Raw genomic sequence first — 14,426 nt, 5'->3', positions numbered from 1 at the left:
TGAACTAGAAAAGTACAGGGAGCAACCGCACCAGGCGGAAGTTATACCAACAAGTCAGCAGGATGAAGCCTTATACACCTCGATGCTCATCCTGCCGAGACAGAGAGGGAAATCTGATTTGCGACAGAATGGGCATATTAGAGCGATGGGTTGAGTACTTTGATGACCTACTGAACAGCCAGAACATCGGCGAGTTGGAGGTCCCGCCAACTGAAGACGACGGACAAATACTGCCACCACCAAGTTTAGGAGAAACAGTGCGTGCAATTCATCGGCTAAAAAATCATAAGTCGCCAGGAGCCGATGGAATTACAGCCGAATTGGTTAAATATGGAGGCGACCAGTTACACCGAGTGGTTCATCGACTTGTGCTCAAGGTATGGGACAGCGAATCAATGCCTGACGATTGGCAACGAGACATTATCTGTCCCATACATAAAAAGGGAGATATCACACAGTGCAGCAACTATATAGGTATCACGTAGCTGAGGACCATCTATAAGATATTCTCCGTTATCTTGCTAGGCCGGATAGCCCCATACGCCCAGAACATCATTGGCCCATACCAAAGAGGCTTCACTCCAGGCAAATCAGCAACAGATCAGATTTTCTCTGTGCGGCAGGCGATGGAAAAACTGTTGGAATATGGACAACAGTTGCACCATCTGTTGATCGACTTTAAAGCCGCCTATGATAGCATAGCCAGCTGTACACGGCCATGAGAGAATTCGGTATCCCGACGAAATTAATAAGACTGACTAGGCTGACAATGTGCGAGGCCAGATAAAAGCAGCAGGATCACTCTCAAGACCATTCGACATCAACAATGGTCTACGACAAGGGGATGCCCCATCATGCGTCCTCTTTAACCTGGCCCTCGAGAAAGTGATCCGTGATGCTGAGGTAAATGCAAGAGGTACGATCCTCTTCAAGTCCACCTAACCACTGGCCTATGCTGACGATATCGATATCATGGGAAGAACCACCCGAGCTGTACAAACTGCCTTCATCCAGATCGAGCAGGAGGCAATCGGGGCGAGATCTTGGGCTGCACATCAATGAAGGCAAAACAAAACATATGGTGGCAACGTCAGCACCGAAGACGAATCAACCAACAACATCAGACCGCACTGGTCAAACACAAACACGAAGAAGAATAAGGATAAGAGAATACAACTTTGAGACCGTTGACAATTTCTCCTATCTAGGGTCGAAAATCACAACCGATAACAACTACGATGATGAAATCCGCGCACGGTTGTTGTCAGCCAACAGAGCCTATTTCAGCTTACAAAGACTGTTCCGCTCGAAACGTCTCACCATAGGGTCAAAGCTCTTACTGTACAAGACTATGATCTTACCAGTCCTCATGTATTCCTCGGAAACTTGGGTTCTTAGCAAGAAAAATTGCGAACTCTTGGCCGCGTTCGAGAGAAGATTCCTCCGAAGAATTTTTGGCCCCCTACATGAGGATGGACGATTCCGTAGCCTACACAATGACGAAATCTATGAGCGATACCATGACCGTTGTGGATAAAATCCGGCTCAATAGGTTACGGTGGGCGGGTCACTTAATCCGTATGGATGAGGATGATCCCACCCGGAAAGTCTATAAGGGCAATATCTATGGTAGAAAAAGAAGACGAGGCAGACCCTGCCTAAGATGGAGCGATGGCGTAAGTGAGGACGCCAGACAGCTTTTAGGGATATCGAATTGGTGGACTTCGGCGCAAAATCGGGATGTCTGGAGTTCCTTATTAAGGCAGGCCTAGACCGGATACCGGTTGTTGCGCCGTTGATGATGATGATGATGAACCCATCTTTAGTATCAATCGTAAGTTCCAAGTCCCCAACCCCTTCTTTCTGGGAAACGATTATAGTGATTGACATCAAATTTGGTGGGAAGATGGGAACTGTGGACGCTCACGCATACAGTGAATTACATCATTCTAGGTCGAACTTAAGGGGGGTCTTCATATATGCAAAAGAGGGGTGAACTTTTGTTTCCCCAAATGTAGTCATGTTGCGTATCAAATAAAAGGACGCGATCAGTACTTTCCGACGCTGGTCTTAGTTTTGACATCTGTTGGGAAGGTGGGAGGTGCGGGGGGCCGAAATTGATCATCTCAGAAACTACTACTAGCTAGGGTCAGCCTAATCAGTCTTATCAATATCGTCGGGATACCTAATTCTCTTATGCCCGTGTACAGTTTTACCCTGGCTATTCTGTCATTGACGGCCTGAAAGCCGATGAATAGTTGGTGCGACTGATGGCCACATGCCAACAGTTTTTATAACGCTTGCGCGTTCTGATCATTTGCAAATAAAAATCAATACAAGCGAATTGGAAAAACAAGTTTTTATTATTTCAAATGTTCTGATCTGTTTGGTATAGGCCAGCGAGGAGGCATGTGCCATAAAGGCACAATATAAATCAGCAAAAAGGAGACTCCGCAGCGCTATAAATAGAAGCAAAGCTCGCGGCTGGCAAAATCTTGTTAATGAGGTGAATGATGACCCGTGGGGACTTGGCTATAAGCTTGTCACTCGGAAAATCGGGGCTCTGCGGAAGCCCTGCATATTGAGCACCGACCAGATGGACCGCATTGTGCGGGGATTGTTCCCCAGACACCCTGTACGGGTTGATGTAAATAGCTCGGAAAGCGTCGTGGATTGCCCCCTTTTTACAATGGGAGAACTCGAAGAAGCGGTTCTCACTATGAAAAACAGGAAGGCGCCAGGTCCTGATGGCATCCCGGCGGAAGTTTACAAACTGGTGTTCCGCCAACGGCCAGAATTGCTGCTCGAAGCGTTCAACGCGTGCTTGAAGGAGGGCATTTTTCCTAGTCGCTGGAAAGTGGCCAGACTCGCGTTGATCAGCAAGGGTAAAGGAGACCCGGAGCTCCCGTCTGCATACCGACCGCTGTGTATGCTTGACACGGCCGCAAAAGTGCTCGAGAAGCTCATCAGGGGTAGACTCGCTGAAGCGATCTATGCTGCCGGGGACTTATCCGCAAGGCAGTTCGGGTTTAGAACAGGGAAATCTACAGTGGATGCTGTTATGGAGGTCGTAGGTGCGTTTAATCGAGCCGGGGCATACAGCCGCCGATCTCGACGGATAGTGCTCCTCATAATGCTTGATGTCAGAAATGCCTTCAATTCCGTAAGATGGACAGATATGCTAGGCACACTAGAGAACTCCTTTCACGTGCCAAGCTATCTCTTGCGGATATTGAGGGATTATCTGAAAGACCGCTCCTTGTTCTATGAGACGCTAGAGGGCCAGAGGAGGATGGAAATCACGTCGGGAGTAGCGCAGGGATCCATCCTAGGGCCGGACCTCTGGAACGCTTCCTACGATAGTCTGCTGAGACTCGATATGCCTGAAGAGTCGCGCCTGGTCGGTTATGTAGACGACGTTGCGGCACTTGTTGCCGGACGCACTGTTGAACAGGCGCAAAGCAGACTTGGCATATTGATGCGACGGGTAAGCGGATGGATGACTGCTCACGGTTTCAACCTTGCGCTGGAAAAACCCGAAGTAGTCATCCTGACCAGAAGGAGAATCCCGACCTTGCGTCCCATATCGATTGGCGAGTTGACTATAGAGTCAAAACCAGCGATTAAATACCTTGGTTTAATGCTCGACTCGAAGATGAGCTTCTTCGTGCAAATCAAAGCAGCTGCGGACAGGGCTGCAGCAGGAGTCACGGCCTTGAGTCGGCTAATGGCGAATGTCGGCGGCCCTATATCAACTAGGAGACGTCTCCTCATGGGAGCAAAGCAGTCCGTCCTTCTCTATGGTGCGGAGGTATGGGCTGATGCCCTTGACAAAGAGGTGCATCGTAAACGCCTTGCTCAAGTGCAGAGGCGGGGAGCTTTGCGAGTGGCGTCTGCTTATCGCACCGTCTCCGAACTGGCTGTGATGGTGATTGCGGGAGTGATCCCCGTTGCCCTCCTTGCCAAGGAGCGCAAAGCTATCTATCGTCGTAAGGGCGAAAACTTAAGAGAAGTGGTTGCCCGTGAAGAACGTCAACGCACCCTTAACGAGTGGCAACTTTCTTGGCAAAATGAGCCAAGGGGCAAGTGGACTGCGCGGCTCATCGACAAATTAGACCCATGGTTGAACAGAAAGCACGGTGAGATTGATTACTTCCTTACCCAACGTCTAAGTGGGCATGGAGGTTTTCAGTCTTAGCTGCACAGGGTTGGGAAGGCGCGATCCCCTGATTGTGTGTTCTGCAATAGAGTGGCGGATGACGCTGAACACACTTTTTTCTCTTGCGAGAGGTGGGACGGCCTCCGCCAGCAGCTTTATGCAGACACAGGGGAGCTCTCTCCAGAAAACATTGTCAGAGAGATGCTGAAGAGCGCTGGCAGCTGGAATCGTATTGCGTATTATGTTCGGGCTCTTCTTACTACGAAGAAGATTGAACTCGACCGGCAGAGGGATCGGACGGTAAGGGGTTCCCTGAACTAACAACAACTCCCTTCCTCCCCTCCCCTCCCGTTGGTGAAAGTGGTGAAAGGAATTCCCTGACTTGAAGGCTCCCAAAGCCGAGAAAGCGGAGGGCTAGCCCGAAGTAATGTGTCAAACGGTTCCAGGCTAGTTCTCTGATGACAGGGAGGTGTTTAGTTGGTAGTCCCCCAGCGTGCTGTTGCGGGAGTCCAACACTCTGTGCGTAAACGCATTCACCTACCCTTCTCCCAAAAAAAAAAAAAAAAAAAAATGATGTTCTGGGCGCATGGGGCTATCCGGCCAGGCAAGATAGAGGAGAATATCTTATAGATGGTACTCAGCAACTTGATACCTCTTTAATTGCTGCAGTTGGTGATTTCTCCCTGTTTATGTACGAGACAGATAATGCCTCGTTGCCAGCGGTCAGGCATTGATTCGCTTTCACACGGCTTGAGCGTCAGTTGATGGACCACTTGATGTAGTTAGTCGCCTCCATATTTAACCAATTCGGTTGTAATTCCATCGGCTCCTGGCGACTTTTGATTTGTATGGCGATGGATTGAATGATCCGTCGTCTTCAGTGGGCGGCATCTTCAACTTTCCAATATTCTGGCTGTTGAGCAGTTCATCAAAATACCCAACCTATCTTTCCAATATGCCCATTCTGTCGGAAATCGGATTAGAGGTGTAAAAGGCTTCATCCTGCTGGTGCCGTTGCTCCCTGCACTTTTCGAGTTCACATATCTGTTGGTTCTCCTAGGCTTCATTTTTCCGTTTGCAAAGTCGCTTCTCTACTTGATAGGGTTCGTGGTAGGCCTCTGTGCGTTCCCGCAATCTTTGAGAGTGTAGCATAGCCCGATATGCAGCATTCTTCCGTTCTGTTGCTAGCCTACATTCTTCGTCAAACCAGGCGTTCCGACTTCTCTTGCGGTTGGGGCCAAGTAACTTTATGGCCGTTTCAATGATAAGGTTCTTTAGGTGGTTGTGAAGATCATTTGTTGATGCTTCATCTCCAGGACATTTGTTAGCTGCGGTTATTACTGCATCCGTTTCCCCGTTGTAAGTGTCACGGAGGGGTGTGTTGTCGGAGGCGCTTGTAGATGGTATTGTAATTCGAGCCCGGAGCATTATCCTAATGAGATAGTGATCCGAGCCTATGTTGGACCACCTTATAATTAGTGAATAAAACATGTTTAAAATTAAAAGAAACAAAAAGGCAATGCATTCGTGTGCATTCATAGTTCCACCAAATTTAATCGGTACGGCCATTTCTCAGAAAAGTGTGTGTGACAGGCAGATGGACAGATAGATATTGAACCGATTTATATAAGGTTTTGTGTAGAACAAAAGATGAACAAACTTTTGCTTAATGGGGTATGATTTTATCTTTATTGGATAACATTTTCACTTACGTCATCCAATATGCTCGTACTTTGCCTGAAATTAGATTTTTAGAGAACAATTCCTCTGTTAACAATACAAAAAATTAGTAGGAAAAAAAATGAAATGAATTTCTATCTGGTCTATAGGCCAACAGTACCCAGAAGCAGAACCCAAATCAACTTCAAAACTAATCAAAAATAAACAAGAAAAAATATCTCGAATTTCTGATTCGCCTTGCAGAGACGACGTCCTGCAAAATTTTATTGTACACTTACTTCTTCTGTACAGAATATCCTTAAGTATCATGTGCACTGTTGGATTGGTTCATTTCAATTCATTTACGATTTTCAAACGCACAGACCGCAAGTCCGCTCTCAGCGCTCAACTTTGTTTAACTCGACGCTGAAATTTCCATAAAATAATTCACTCGAAACACTTTGAAACTTTTCCAATTATAATTGACAGAGTTCGCCATCGACGAAATTCGCTCCAGAATAAATCAGACTCAGAAACTGCTTCTCGCTTTTTGGGACCATCATTTTACCCGAAGGCTTAGCACTTCCTTGCTTCATTCCGTCTTAGTCGACGAAGGTAACGATGTTATTCCGAAAATGTCCATTAATGCGACCGACCAACAGCTATAAGGCAACATCACACCAGCATAGTCATCATCAGCCATTCACCGAAAATTCCATTTCGGGAAAGTTTTGCCAGAAATCCTCTTAGCTATTCTGTTCTCTGCTCCTGATTTCTCCAGATTGGCCAGGCCGGATGGCGGTAAGAATGCCTCGAATGAAATGGTTACAGGAACTATGCCACTCGCAGACGAGCTAGTTTCTGGGGCTGGCATTATCAAGGTTCGCCACTATTCCTTAAATAAATCGAAATACCAAGAGCACCGGCCAAATAAGCGGGCATTCGTTGAATTCGCGCAGGACCTCACATTTATGAAAAATTTATTCAGTTTAATTGAAAACAAACGACGACATGTTACAAGGTCCCCAGCGGCTGGGGAGTGATTTATAGCGCGATGATGATAATCAGGGGGTTGAACCATGGAGACACGAAGGTGGGAATATGGGGCACATTACACAGGACTCGTTGAAGAGTTGAGTTATAATTTAAATATCTGGTGGCTAGTGGAATTCAACTTTTCGTTATAAGAATGTGGAGTTACTTTTTAGTGGTTGCATCTGCGTCTATCGTTAAAGAGGTTAATATAACCATAGGGATCTCATCGGTTATGCTTCAACTGTAATAAGCACGGGACATTTTATGCTTACTTATAAGAAGTAAATACTGTTCGTAATTTTGTAAAGATTATAGGTAACTGTGCTCCCTTGACAAGTACCTGAGGAGTAGGGGGGGATTGAAGGAATCTTAGTAAGGAAGATCTTCCTGAGGGAAAACCTCTTAAACCAAGGGACAAACACCCAAAGGCTAAATGGTCACAGAAGTTAAGATGCGGCCGCGAATGGTGAACTCTGGGTACCAGGCAACCCTCGGTTTCAACTAGTATTGCCTAATAAACAAGGGGCTCTGCCGAAGTCGACCTAGTTTCTTCAGAAAAATAAAGACAGCAGCAGTTCATCACGAAAAAAATAAAATAAAATTTTCAACACCAATCCAACTGGGGCCTATTTCCTAATGGACGATCCGAAGTAAACCTCTTCTGTGAGTATTTCTGACCCTGGGCCACCAACTGCGACCAAATCTTACCGGCGGTAGGTATCTGCTTCCGGCCAGATTTACTCTCTTGTAAAGCGAGGCGGTAGGGGTCCTATGACAATTCCAACTCGTCTACCTAAAATGACAGCAGTCAAATTCGGGAAGAAGATGTTTCTTGTGTAACAACACCAATCCGTCAAGTTACGGTGGTTAGTGGTGCAGGTAGCTTTCGAGGAAACTCTCCATAGTTTCAAGGACTGTATCATCGCAAAGCTTTGTTTAAGTCGATAGAACTATATCGTAAAATGTTCTTATTAAACTTTGCCAATAAAAGAAGGTAGTACTGCTCCTGCCCTCCGCGACAAAGGTCTTTCAGCGGCGATCGGTGGGCAAGTGCTTTCTCTCAACTTTGTGTTCAGAACAACCTCAATACCCCCACCTGGATACCAACGGAACAGAAAAGCAGACCGATAGACATTCCTGAACCAGATGTTAAGAAGGTTCAGGAGTAAATAGGCTGCCAGCTCTACTACGACCTTGGGGCCGCCACGGTACAAATGTTGAATGAGGTCCACTAACTAGTTAATTCCTAGCATATCTGGTGGAGAATGACTTGAATATCTAGTAAAGACTGAGACGCAGATCTTCAGTTTTATTCAATGTGGTCAGATGAGAAGTTATCGACATCGCGGTGATATCACAGGCGTTGTTTTCATAATGAACATGGATCCACCTCCAACTGCTCCAGGAAACTAAAATTGGAGGACCTACAAACTAGAGCTGAGCGAGTGCGTTACGAACCTTTTGAAGGGCATCAAATCCGTTGCGAAGTTTAAGAAGAAAACAACATATAATCATAGCTATTACGAGAGAAGCTTTCGCTGAGAGCAGCCCATCAACTACATCAATGGTAAAACCTATACTGAAAGTTGTATTTGGTAAATCAGTGGAGAACGGCACAGACACTTAACAACCGAGCTCTGAACTCAGATTCAGCTGTTGGATGAAATCGGTACAAACTAACAAAAAATATCATAAGATAGGTGTGCCTTAGTAAGGATCTCCAGCCATCCCGACTTTGCGCCAAGTTCCACCATTTGATTCGATATGTATACTGCAAGATCTCAGACGTGAGACCAAAGCCATACAGTTCGGCTGAAGTTTTTCACGGCGTTAACGATCTAGCGCACTCAGGCATCTGGGAAACTGATCGATTAAAGCATTTCTGGCTATGAACAAGGACACTAATTCTCGGGCCAGATAGTGCATCTCATACCAGAATTACAAAACATCCATCTCAATTCAATTGGCCCTTTGCGAGGCTCGTACATTTCGAGATATCGCCTCGCAATCATCAATAGGCTCATACGATGGCCTGCTGCGTTGCGTCAGAAGAACATTTCTGTAAAATCTTGTGTTGAGGGCCTCTGTTGAGAGTGGATTTACGATTTGATGTGCAGGCAGTTATAAGCACCGATCAGGCAGTGCAGTTCGAATCCTTCCTCTTCTCGGAGTTAGGCAAACTTCTTAGTGTCAAACATCACTTGTAGTACAATTAGATGTTTGAAAGATGCCACAGGACGCTGAAAGCCGCCATAATGGCTCAAGATTACCCTTTTGGTCGGAAGTCCTGCCACTCGTTACACTTGGCCTCAAGACAACCAATCGCGAAGAATCTGATGCAAGACCCATAAGGCCCTGAAAGGAGCTCCAAGCAGACTTGCGCCAACTATAACGTCGGCCATCGTTCCAAATCTTCAAACGCATTACTCCAAATTAGTAAAGTATATTGACTGGAGACTTTTGCAATGACGTCACTATTAAGAAAATATACAGGGCATTAATGACTTAACTTATCCCTTGAGGTTAAATGCTTAGGCAATATATATATATGGTTATAATTTACCTGATGATGGGGGATAGCGCGTCAACCACATCTATGCACCATCGTTTGGGGTTACCTGAAATGGGCCTCAGCTCCCCACACGATTTCCTGAGACGCCTGCAATCCTTCTCCGTTGTTCTGCGCCAAGTGTCCCTCCATTGTCTCCCCTCGTTAATAATAATAATAATAATAATAACACCGTAGCGTTCCCAGCCCCGTTGTGAAAGGACGAGGAATAGATAGCTTCAGTCTCAGGGTGTAGGTGAGGAAAGTGCAGGAAATTTGCAGTTTTGCAGATTATTCACTGAGGAACCTATGACCACCTGGCAGTTAGGTATAAAGTGCAAACCTAAAAATGAAGAGAGGGAGAAATTTGAAACCGGTACGGATAATCGGCGGGAGTCGTCTGACTTGGTGACTGGGTCCCGTAATGATCAGCACACCATCGAAACCGCTAATCGTGGGGCGGTTCGACGTCTAGGCGCCTCGATGGCCAAGAGTATTGCTCCGCCTGTTGGAGCTGTTCCGCCACAATCTGGGGCAGGTTTACGTAAGTAGCGGATGAAATGAACTGAGGATATGAACTTTTTTATCATCCGCTCCTACCACGAAATAGTGGCAGGGGGGGGGGGGGGGGTATATCATCAACATCTTACCGCTCTTTGTTGCACCAGAGATTCGTCGAGCGCTTCCCGCAATACGCGCACGTGACTCTGCAGCGGCCATCATCAGGGAGCGTGAGGTCATCACCGAAACTAGTGACCAAGAGTCGAGGAGGCAGAGGCGGCGGCATCAACAACACCACGCCACACTGCAGGCAATAGTTTCAATACTCTTCTCCACCGTCCAGCTGAGGTTTCCGCTGAGGTTCAGCACGATTTCCAAACAGCGTGTATAGAATTCTCGGAAATGGGTCCTTTGCACAGACCAGATATTCCCCATTTCTATGCATCCCCAGCAACTCCGGGAGTTCTATCTCAAATCAATGATGAGATTGCATCTCGGCTGTGTGCTGATATGTCACTTCTCCAACTACAGTAACTTGTGTATTGTGATGCAGTTGCAGCTGTCAGATTGCACGGTCAGAAGATCCGCTTTCGCTTTATTGGTTTGAGTGACCGAAGAAATCCATCATGGAAAATTCGCGCGGAACGTCGGCGAGACTCACTAAAACAAGACCCTGCTAGACTGATTAAAATTAGCATTGGCAATGTCAGCCGACGGGTGAGGAATAAATTGCAGAGGGTTCACTGGAACTATGCCGTCCTCAGTGATACACCTGTAGTTGAAATTCTGTACACACTAACTCGGAAACTTTCTGTCATATACAGTTGGTTACGACGGTATGGCGAAAGTCACTCCAGATGTGTTCATAATGCAACTTAAGCGAGAAATCAGCGGAGTTTTTTCAGATCACTCAACGAATCCTAACAGAGCGTTCAGACTGTACAGTTTTTGTTGACGGAATCGAAAGAATATTCTGGTGAGCTTTGGGGGTTACCTGCCCATTGGCACATAGCGTAAATCAGGGCGCTAGTCTACTGTAGGAGTTTCCACCCTTCCACACTGCGGAAAAAACACGCCCCAAAAACACAGGGTGCTGGATCTTGCGAATACAAGACCGATTACTTCCTAACCAACCCTTTACAAATTCATAACGTCAATTATTAGTGGCCAATGCCCACCTCGAGACTAACAAGAACCTGTGCGAGGAGCAGAAAGGGTGCCGAGTTGGGTCAAAGGGTTGCAAATAGCAACTCATTATCAACTCGATAGTTTTAGGACAAGCAACTAGAGACCAAAGGAACCTCTTTAAATGCTATATTGATTATGTCGGGTCCCGCATACCTGGCTAATCGATGTCCTACGTTTGTATCGCATTAATCCCAAACTAATAAAGTTCTTGGCGACAGTCACTGAAGGATGGCATACCACCTTGTCATTGCGCTCGTCTGCTGGTGCCAATACCTCAGAGCCGATCCATATGCGGAGCTTCCAGGGAGATTTGTTGAGTCCCTCTGGTCTTGAATGGCACTTAACCTCCTTTCATGGCACATACCGCACAACAAGCCTGACGTGTTGTTAGTTGACAAGGCGGGTCGTTCCGGCTATATTATTGATGTTGCTATCCCCCATAAAAGCAACATTGAAAGGAAATACGAGAAGAAGTAGGTGAACTATAAGACGACTCGGAAAATAATAATCGTTGGCGCCACACTCCGCATTGGATCTAGGCCTTGAGGTGAGTTAGAGCACTTCATTCAAGACTGTTACGTACACTACAACATACTGAACAATCTCAACTTGATCTTGGGTGTTATGATAACTGAATTGCCACTCTCAGAAAAAATCAGGCTCCCTAGGTAGACAAACTGATCGACGCCTTCGATGCTCTTCCCATTAATGAAGATACGGAGAGTGCAATGACCCGTCAGATTAAGTTCTAGTTTCTGTTGGTCTTTATCTTCAGTTCCACTCTACTTGCCTCTTTTTACAATTACAGAGCCCTGATACTCTCTATCAGATGTTAATGCTATTAATGAAACCCGTAGCAGACTGAATAAGCATGACCGGTATTTTGAAAATGCCATCAGATATTTTTTCGCGACATGTTTTGAACTTTCGTTCTGATTCTATTCATAATTTCAAACTTTTTATATATACAATTTTACAGCAGCCAATTTATAAAGCGAAAATCCATTGAATAAACAATTAGCAGAACTGGTCAAATTACTTGCCACCCCGAAAAAGTTCTTGTTCTCACAAAATGCTGATACAGCGTCTTTATTTACACGTTGTGTTGTGTTGTGTTGGTTTCAGCGCTCTTAAGCAAGGGCAAAAAAAAACTAAATTGAAAATGACATCTGGATTTGCTAAAGCCCCTTGAGATAGAGGCGGGTGAAAACTATTCCGAAACACTACGACGGGTGAGAGTTACACCGGTTCCTCTATTTTCCATTTTTTTCATTAAAATTTATTTTCTGATCTGGCCCACAAGGAATAGCCTGTTCTCAGGCCCTAAATAGAGGCCCGAGTGAACCTGCCTTCTTCTCCACTCTGCTTTTCGTAAATGCCTAAAAAGATGTGTCGAAAATTTGGAACAATAATTACATCGAAGCGTTGCATAAAACTCGACGAAAAAGAGCAAATGAAAACCAAGTTTTATATAGTAAGCTCTGCAGTTTACAAAAGGCATCATTCTTCTATATAGAGAGCTTCCAACATATGGATAAGCGTTAAGTATATTTGACAATTGACTTTAATGCGATGATGACATTCTGAATATGATGCCTTTCATGAAAGAGGCGTGTTCGACAAACTATGGTTTCATTAATAGTGGCATGATTTCGACAAAACTTTCGAGTATTGTCCTTCATATTATAACATATATTGTTGCAAAATTTGGATGACTTGAGGAGTTTGTTATTATTGTTTATCCAAAACACTAAAACCAAATTTAAAGACGGGAAAGGCTACTTTCCACAGGCTCACGTATTTGAAACTACCAGTAAACGAATCATGGGCGCCACGTTGAGCGCCACTTGTTACGACTGAATAGGTCGTGCGCTGGTTACCGGCGCATCGGTTAAAAAACGGGTGGAATTTTGTACGTGCAGGACTCAAGCGCATATTTCTGAGCCTAGCAACCATAAAGACGTACAAGCAGGTGTCGACAGGGCACTTTGGTCGAGCTTCAGTATTTATAGGCAGGACTTTACTTTCCATTTCCCCAGGGCGGTCTCCTACCATTTTAGTCGATCGTATCGACCTCGTTACAAGGTTTCCCAGAGAATTTAGAAAATATAGGGCATACACCCAGGCCTACATGCCATACCTAGGCAATACCGTGATTCTCCCGGAATTTTTCAATTAAGTGGTGCCAATTTTGAACCCCTCCCTCCAACAAAGTAAAAACTAAGATCGGTTGTTTTATAGAAAAATATAAAAAGAGGGTTTTTTTGGAAGGCTGCGAGGAGACAATGAAATTCACCTTTCACTTATCAATTGAAACCGATTCTCTGACTGACAACAATTAAACAGAATTAGTTTTACATCTTCTATCTACCAGATACTCAAAAATGAACTTAGTTAAAGTTTGGACGTTGTAGCAAAAACATCAAATTCGAAAGAAAATTTCCGCAAATACTGTATTTCAGGAATTTACTGCCCCCATAAGTGAACTCTCTAAAATCAAATCACACATTCTGATCATCATCATCAACGGTGCAACAACCGGTATCCGGTCTAGGCCTGCCTTAATAAGGAACTCCAGACATCCCGGTTTTGCGCCGAGGTCCACCAATTCGATATCCCTAAAAGCTGTCTGGCGTCCTGACCCACACCATCGCTCCATCTTAGGCAGGGTCTGCCTCGTCTTCTTTTTCTACAATAGATATTGCCCTTATAGACTTTCCGGGTGGGATCATCCTCATCCATACGGATTAAGTGACCCGCCCACCGTAACCTATTGAGCCGGATTTTATCCACAACCGGACGGTCATGGTATCGCTCATAGATTTCGTCGTTGTGTAGGCTACGGAATCGTCATCGCCATTCTGATAAAATACAATATATGTGATTTGCAACGAACAAAATTTTACCCAATGAGGCAAAATTCCCTTCGAATTTGTTTCTTTCGATCTATCCTCCTCCCCCTTCGTAAATCACCAATTTTAATAAGAGCGACCTCACCTTTTTGGAAAGCATCCGCAAACTTATTATTGCCCAAGTACTAAATAATATCCCAAAAATTCCTGGGGCAGAATTAAGGAAAAGATTTTGGGAAATGCATGACCATACTAAGCATGAGTCGGTGCAAGGAATTTTGACAAGCCATAATCAACGTGGAAAACTGAGAGGGCCCCAGAATGGATCGAGTGTAGAATTTTAAAAAGTTTACCTTTATTGGTCCACCGGTGGGCATAAATTATAATCGAATTATCAGTCAGCCCCAGGAAGTTCCATCTTCCTGACTCCGGGGATTATTATCCTTCGCTTTAAACAGGACAGAGCTGGTATCCCCACGCACTG

Source organism: Hermetia illucens, chromosome 1 (genome assembly GCF_905115235.1).
Source record: "Hermetia illucens chromosome 1, iHerIll2.2.curated.20191125, whole genome shotgun sequence".
NCBI lineage: Eukaryota > Metazoa > Arthropoda > Insecta > Diptera > Stratiomyidae > Hermetia > Hermetia illucens.
The sequence above is the reverse complement of the archived record's forward strand: the minus strand, read 5'-3'. Positions refer to the sequence as shown.